The following is an 8,845-nucleotide window of genomic DNA, read 5'->3' on the forward strand; positions in this document are numbered from 1 at the left end:
AGTCTTCTTGTATCTGTCTGAGTTATACTGGTTAATAAACTCACACAACGGAGTCTTCTGCCTACTGTATCCTTGTCAACCTGAGATCGCCCGTGACAAGAAGTCTATTCAAAATCAGTTTTGTGGGTTACCTTCGAGCGTAAATGCTTTCTGCAAAGTCATTGCCTGATAAGGCAGCAAGGCAACAAGTCAGCTGCTTAAGTTTTCGGATGCAGCCGTACCGCTCGTCTTCTACTTTACTTTCCTTTCTTTTTAAGAAAAAGATGATCTGACTCTATGATCTGATTTCTATGTTTATGTACCTCTATCTATTATGTTATCCATCTCAATTTATTTGTACTGTTTCTATGTCATGTTTATTTGTACCTTATTGTAAAGCGACCTTGAGTTTTCTGAAAGGCGCTATATAAAATAAATTTATTATTATTAAGCTTCACTATCCACCTAGTGATAAGGCATACTATTAACTATTCTTTTGTTACTAGTAACACATTACATTTTTTTCCATTGACTTCTATGGGGATCTGCCATTCAGAAAACTATTCAGTTCTGACTAGTATATATTCCAATTGTGACTAGTACGTATTTATTAGATACTAGTTATTCATTAGATATAGTAATTATTTAGATAGTGACTATTAACTATTCTTTTGTTACTCATAACACATTTAGAAATTCATGTAAGCAGCGAGTATAAAAACTCATCTTCTCTGTCATTTTGACAGCTCCAGGTAAAAATCAATAGCTTCCGACACAGCACCGGGTGTTCTTTAGCCCCCGAACGAATACGCGGAATTGACCATGCACATTGGATTAATAATGTTCCTAAAAATACTTTAACACTGGATTTAGCTATAAACAATCAATATTTGACTAAAACTTTGAAATGTTTTAACTGGTGCCCCGCCTCTTACTTCTCAACCCTCTTACCTTATGCCGTTCTATGGTATCATGCTGGTGCTGGGAAAACGGAAAGGAACATTGTGCTGTGCGAGTTACCCATCTCTTGTTGGTAAATGGCGTGTACCACAGTTTGCTTTGCCGATTGCTAGACGTGATTGCCAAACGGTTTACCAGAATATACCCTGACCATTTTCATTAGCTGCGTGTTCATGTCTCGTTTTGTGTTAGCACATGGCTGGTGATTTGTTTTACTGGCCATGTGCTTGTGTTTTTGTCCTGTCTGGTGAGAGCACATGGCTTGTCATGTGTTTCCTTGTGCCATGTGCTCTCCTGTTGATTGTCTAGTCCCTCCCATCTTGTTACCTGATTATTGATTAATTTGCCCCACCTGTCCTCCCTCAGTGCCTACTTTGTTTGCTCTCCCTATTTATTCTCCTTGTGTTTTCAGTCCTGTGCTGGGGCCCGTTCTTCGTACGTTGCTTATTACATCCGAGATCAAATGACACATCCAAGATGATATCATCGTGCGAATCATGATCTGGCTAACTCGGTTCTTCGAACACACTTGCCGGATATGCTTAGTATCGCTGGATTGAGTCATCTGAGATAATTGCGCGTTCATGCGCTGGTTAAAAGGGGATATGTATGGATAGTAGAAACATTGATCAGCAACGCTGCTATTGGCTGATCAGCGTGGCCAAAGAGCGCGCTCAGTTTTTCTCCTCAGCAGAGCAAGAACTAATAGTCGAAGTTTATTCGGAATTTTAATGTTTAATCAAAACGCCAGGGAACACCTCAAAGTCTGCAAAAGCCAGGAGAGAGGGCTGGCAAAAAGTAGCAGACAATTTAAATCCGTTAGAAGTGGCCATGTTAGATGTTTTTATCACTTATTAGCCTATATTTTTGTATTTTAATAATTGCATAATTACTTTGTGCACTGTAATGTCAGTCACCATACTAGAACATGGGAACAAATAAAAGTGAAGTACAAAAATATGGTATTTTTTAGTTATAGTCTCTTTTATAAAAGGCACTGTTAAATAAATGGTTGTCTGTTTATAAAAGCAACCAAGAAAAAGGCTGAGAAAAAAATAGAAAAGATCTTAGTAGCCTACACTGTAAAATATTTTTTGCTGCATTAAATTAAGGCTGTATAGTCATTTCAACTGTTAAATCTTGAGTAATGATGAATTGCTTTGACTTGTGAAAGTGAAAACTGATAAACTTATGTTAATGTAAAAATATTTTGCCATGAGTTATTGATCACATTTTTCCAGAGTATAGTTCATTGTAATGTGTTTTCCTATTTTGTGCACTTTTACATAATACACCAACACTTGTATCTGTTCCCAAGAAAGTGGTGGCTGAAAAATGTGCAGTAAGTGGACATTTTCTAACTTTCCAAAGGAAAGACAGTATAAGACTTTGTAATGTCCATTTGTTTCCACTGCACTGGACAGTGAATAAACCCTCTCAGATAACTGTCATATGGAGGAACTAGCCTACCTGCAAGTGCATAACTTTACTTAATTTATACTTGTATGCTTCATGGCTGCAATATAAGTTGCAGGATTCCACATCTACAGAAAGGCCTACAGAAGAGTCTGCACACACAGAGGAGACATAGGCCTACAGGTGGGCAGTGTATAGCCAACTTTTCCTTTTTATTTGTTGCATGAGGCATGTGTCTATAATATCACTTGACCACTGGCTTTTCTTTACAAAGAACAATTGAAATAAAACTCAAGGAACTAAGCATATTTGTCTTTTATAATATTAAAAGACTTTCATTTAATGAAAAGTGTTTTTTTTTTTTTTTTTGGCAATGTTGTGTAATATGGCACATGCAACAATGTCACAGGCCCTGTCAGGTGTGCAACCCCTCAGACTTTTCAGACACTGAAATCTTCCCTTTAGTTAGCCAAAGTTCATTTCATTGTGTGCCCTTGTCCTGGCTAGAGCTGCATTGTAACTGGTTTGGGTCAGGGAATGGGGTCATAAAACACCTGTCTGCAGGCAGGAACATGTCAAAATCACCTATGAAAAAATGCAGTTCTGTTAGGATCTGCATAAGTGTATGTAATACAGTGAGCTTGATATTTAATTCACTAGCAAGGACCACGCCACAACTGCACGGAATTAGCTATTAGCTTTGTGGATGAATAAGGGTCGAAGGAAATGGGGAAAGACGTAAACGACGGATCTCCGTCTGGCTGATCAGGGAGTCTGACCCGGGAGACTCAGAGTGGGGGCTTCGTCTCGGTAGGCAGTAAGCTGAGTTACTTGAAGACCCCCCTGGATGCAGCCTGTGGAATTAAAATTGAGATGTTAGAGATTGGAGGAGAGAGGATTGGGGTCGGGGGGAAGTGGGATGAATGGATGAGTTGGAAGGGGTCGAGTTAGAGGTTGAGGGGGGGGGGGGGGCTGGGGTCGGGGGGAAGAGGGATGGATGGATGAGTTGGAAGGGGAAGGGTGGGTGGGGTCGAGCGCTAGAGGTGAAAGGGTAGGGGTGGGTGGGGTTCGAAAAAACTGAGACGAACGGTGTGGTGAAGGTGGGTTCCGTGTATATATACAGACGGGGAGAGAGAGCTGATTAGTTGAGGCGTGGTCCTGCTCCCGAACTTCAATTAACTTGTTAACTACATTTCACTAGCAAGGACCACGCCACAACTGCACGGAATTAGCTATTAGCTTTGTGGATGAATAAGGGTCGAAGGAAATGGGGAAAGACGTAAACGACGGATCTCCGTCTGGCTGATCAGGGAGTCTGACCCGGGAGACTCAGAGTGGGGGCTTCGTCTCGGTAGGCAGTAAGCTGAGTTACTTGAAGACCCCCAAAGGTTTGGATGAGACGATGCGGGCTTGAGCTTGACGGAGATCGTTTAGATTATTGCGGATGTACAAGCGGTACGCTTCGGATGACCATCGACCTAAGACTCTGATTGTCTCGTCCGAGATGCCCATGCTGGCGGCCGTGGTGGCTGCTCCGATCCGGAATGAATGTATAGAGTAATGTTCGGGAGATATGCCGGAGGTCCTGAGAATACTTTGGAAGTGTTTGCTAAACCAGAATCTCGTGGCCATTTTCCTGTTTTCCGTGAGGAAGAGTGGTTCTTGAGGAGATGAATGGTTGGTGTATCTGGAAGAAACGTATTCCGAAAGTGGCTCATAAGGACTGAGGAAGGAGTGGAGGCGAAAGATGTATATTGGAAACGACTCTCCGAATTGGTCGGTCTTACTTCTCTTTAGGTTATATATCAGAGAATCTGGTGTATGAGCGGTGATGTCTGAGAGGCTGGGATGAATGGCTGGATTGAAGGCTGAAGTCGACGGGGCGAATTCGGAGCATCTCAGGAAGCCGAAGAATGCGAGAAGAAACATGCATTCTAATGTTTGGTCGATCGATGGGCTCAGGTAGCCGGAACGTAATGTGTGGATGCATTGGCTCAGGAGGTCAGAAGTTAAGGGTAAGCGTTTGATGTTGAGGACTGGTTCTTGTTTTCTTAGACCTCTGACAAGCATAGATACGTGGGAGTGAGAAATGGTTTGGCATTGGTCGCCGGTGGCGAGTTTGTAGATAAAGTTAATTCCGGATAGGTAAGTCTGAATGGAGGATGCCCTGATATTTTGGTAGGAATGGGCATGAGTGACGAAGTTACAGATGGACCAAACGTTCATTAGAGGAAATGAGAGTTGGTAAAAGGAGTGGTAAACCTTAAAACAGTTCCAACCGGTCAAGTAAGCAGAGAGGGTACTCTGGGCGAGGCCGTTGAGAATAGCTTCTCGCGAAGCACGTGATAGTTCTTCCAGCTGTGAATTTAGTTGAAGATGGTGGCTGAAAACGGTGGAACTGGCGTGGGATGGATGTCTGATTCTGGAGCTAAGATTCTGAACTTCTGAAAAGAGAAACGAGACAATGAGTCGGCTATGCTATTGTGGTATCCTGGAACGTGTGCTGCTCGGATGATGAACTGACGTTGCGCCGATATAAGTGTCAGTCTGCGGACTAATTGCATGATCGCCAGGGAACTGGATCTGCCTTTATTTATGATTTCAACTACCGCTGAGTTGTCTGAGTGGATGAGTATGGAATGTCGGGACCATTCGTGCCCCCAAAGGAGGGCTGCTATAATGACGGGATACATCTCGTAAAGTGCGGATGAGGGAAAGTCTGGCTGCTGAATTAGATGGCTGAACTCTGGTGGCCACTCGGAAGCGAACCAGCGGCCGCTGTAGTAGCCCCCGAATCCTATGGAAGGCGCTGCATCTGTGTACAGCTGAATGTCTTCTGGCTGTGTGACATAGTCGTTATAAAAGAAGGATATGCCGTTCCATGAAGACAGGAATTTCTGCCAGAGCCGCATTTCCATTTTGCATGCTTTATCCAAGGTGACTTTGTCGTGTAGAGAGGGTATTGATGCTGCTTTTGATAGTAGGTTGGAAAGGAAAGATTTTCCCTGGGGAATTATTCTGATGGCGTAGTTAAGGTGGCCGAGGAGGGCTAGCAGCTGTTGCTTTGTGCACCTGTCTGCTAGAAGATAGTTCGATAGGAGCAATGAAATGCGTTGCGTTTTCTCAGGAGGTAGAGATGCTTGGAAGGAGATGGAGTCTAGGGTGATGCCTAGAAACTCGATGGAGGTGCAGGGCCCTAAGGTCTTTTCTTTTGAAAGGGGTACGCCTAGTTCGGAAAACACTTTAACGAGGGTGGAAAGTCCTGAGTGTGGAGGTGCGGATGTAGGTGTGATGATGAGGAAGTCGTCGAGGAGGTGCAGGACGTAGGGAAGCCTGTGGTTGTTGATGAGAATCCAACATAAAGCCTCCGAGAGGGAGTCAAATATCTTGGGGCTGCTTCTGCAGCCGAAAGTGAGGCGTACTGAAAAATAATAAGCTCCTTTCCAGAATATTCCGAAGAAACGCCAGTATTCTGGGTGAATGGGCAAGACTTTGAAAGCACTGGTGATGTCTGCTTTTGAAAGCCATGCTCCGTGGCCTGCCTTGCGGATGAGAGTGATGGCTTGGTCGATGGAAGCGTATTTCATGGAGAAGTCTGGAGCTGGAATGATGCTATTAATGCTGGGAATGTGTGAGCCGTGTGGGGAGGACAGGTCGATGATTAATCTCTTCTTCCCGGAATATTTCCTGGTGGCGATTCCAATAGGGCTGATGCGAAAAAGAGAGAAAGGAGGTTCTTTAAACGGGCCTATCATAAATCCCTCTTGAACTTCTTTAGCTATTAAGGTGTCAACAGTGTTTGGTTCGGAGAGGGCAGACTGGAGGTTATGGGAAAGATGAGAAGTGTCTGGGATTATTTCTATGCCTGGAAGAAAGCCGTTTTTAAATCCGTTGATAAGGAAATCTACGAACTCTCTGTCGGGGTGGTCTAGTAAGGCAGTAGCTAATGCTTCTACCTTGACTGGTGTGCCGAGATACTGTAATAGTCAGTCGGGTAGAGCAGTTGGGTTGTGGGGGCAAGAGGCTCTTGAGTGGGCGCCTCCACAAAAGGAGCAGGTGTGTAGGAATCTACAGTTGGAAAGAGAGCAGCCAAGATGATTGAAGTTGTTGCATACCATTCTGCCTCCTTGGTAGAGGATCGGTCGTCCTCTTTTGTCAATGCCTTTGGGAAGTGGAACGTTGGCTGTGGGCTGTATGTTTAGAGGTTTCGGAATTAGAGGAGGAGGTGGGGCTGCTGTGGATAATCTATTGAATACAGATGTTTTGCGTGAGGAGGGTTGAGATTGAGAGGGTGTGATAGTGCAAGCTGAGGCTGGATGTGATGGTGCTCCGCATAGTTCACAGGACATAGAAGTGCGTGCTGCGAAGATCCGACAATAGAGTTCTGCATCAAGAGTGCCCCAGTATGTCCCCTGATTGAACTGCTGTAACCGACCTGCTACTTGTGTGGCGAAAAGAACGTGGTAGTTGTAGAAGCCTGTTCCTCCAAAACGCACGGCCATGTCTAAAATGATTGATAGGTAATCGTCTAGCTCGGTTCTTCGATCGGGATAAACAGAGCAAATTATATCTCTGTAGATCGAGAAAGCTAAAGCAAATTCGGTGGGAGTGAGGTCCTTTGAACGAGAGTTTAAAGGATGGCTGAACTGCATTAGGCCTTGAATGGTTTGCAGCTCTCTGGGCTGGCTGATATTTATGAGGGATGGATGGAGGAGCTGGGCTAAATCTGTATAGTTACCTGATAATATCTGAAGACGTAAGGCTGAAGAGACTGGGGAGGGTCGGTGGATTGATGAAGCTGGACGAGGAGGCGGTGCAGCTGTGGCCAGGGTATATGGGCTAGTATTTATTGGCAGGATGTGAGGGTGTTGGGAAAGGGAGGGGTAGGGGTGGGGGAGGGAGGGGAAAAGGGGTAGATTAGTTGCGTAAAGGGAAGAAAGAGGAGGGGGTTGAAAAGGTCCACTGAGAGGTAGAAGTCCTGGGTTTGCTGCATGAGGGACTTGAATTGGGTGAATTTGTACGGAAGAATCAGAAATAACAGGGGCCGTGTGGCTGTTAATGCCAGAAGGAAGAGTAGAAGAATGGATGCTGGGATGGAGGGATGAATGTCCGTGAGGATTTGTAGCTGTTTGTGAGCTTAAGTAAGCAAAGAAAGATGTCATGAATTGGGATAAGTCTGAGGTAGAAGGTGCAGATGTTGGAGGTAGTATTGCTTGGTCTCCACTAGGTGGCGCGGACACTGCTGGCTGAGGCCGTTGTGGAGGCAGTGTGGTGACGTCATGAGTGACGATGGGAGGATCGCGTGTCAATGCCGGAAGCGTTGGAGGCTCGGAATTTAAATTTGAAGTGTGTGTAGATGCTGTGTAAAGCTGAAATAGTCTTGATTTATTGTCAGATCGGCTGAAGTGGATACCTTTGTCCTTAAGAGCACGCTGAAGGCGAGCCACAGTCCAATTCTTGATGTTATTCTCTGGTCTGGAAGACGTGGCGTGAGTGCGCTGAGAATTGCTACGGTTTGTTGAATGATGACGTGGTTGACGAGGAGAGCGATCGCGCCGGCTTTCGTGCCTGTGTTGATCGTTGATGGTAGTTCTCGTTTGCAGAGGAGAGTGATCCTGTCGAGTCGGGGTTGGAGAAATCTTCGACGATGAACTGTGACGTGAATGCCCGCGGGACTGAGGGATTTCTACGACAGAACGCAGCCGGTGTGAATTTTGGCTGCCTAGGGATTGTTGTGAAGACCTGGCGCTCTGTGACGGAGGAGAGTTTCTGAATAAATCGTCATCGGAGTCAGAGGGGTTGATCTGCAGCTCGGAATCCATGTCGAAAAAACTGAGACGAACGGTGTGGTGAAGGTGGGTTCCGTGTATATATACAGACGGGGAGAGAGAGCTGATTAGTTGAGGCGTGGTCCTGCTCCCGAACTTCAATTAACTTGTTAACTACATTTGTGGAACTTTTCAAATAATGTGCATAAATGTGAATCTCTGAAAATTCTTAAGTCATGCACAGATCCTGGCCATTTTGCTTTCACATTAGTGATATGGAAGATTTTAGTCAACTGCCTTTTTTTTTATTTGATATAATATCACTAATCTGGAATATTAAGAATCACAATAGTAACTGGGCTGCACATTTACATTGTGAATCCCCTTTCTTTTCACATAATCCCCTTCATTGAGGCCTTGATGGCAGTCTATGGTAGCCTATAGTCTATGGTACCAATCACGTTAGTGAAGGCTGAGTGACATATCTGTAATCGGCATGGTCATGATTGTATGATCTTCATAAAAAATTATGATAGCCTAAAAAAAAAAAATAATAAAAAAAAAACCTGCTTTAGCCTTCAACATTGGGACTTAATTGGCTTGGAAATGCCAAAAAAAAAAAAAAAAAAAAAAACCTAAAACTGTTTTTTAAACATAAAAGCGACAAAAACCGACAATCTCACGAATCACGAGAAAAAATATATATCTCAGAAAGAAAGTGC

Source organism: Rutilus rutilus, assembly GCF_951802725.1.
Source record: "Rutilus rutilus genome assembly, chromosome: 2".
Lineage (NCBI taxonomy): Eukaryota > Metazoa > Chordata > Actinopteri > Cypriniformes > Leuciscidae > Rutilus > Rutilus rutilus.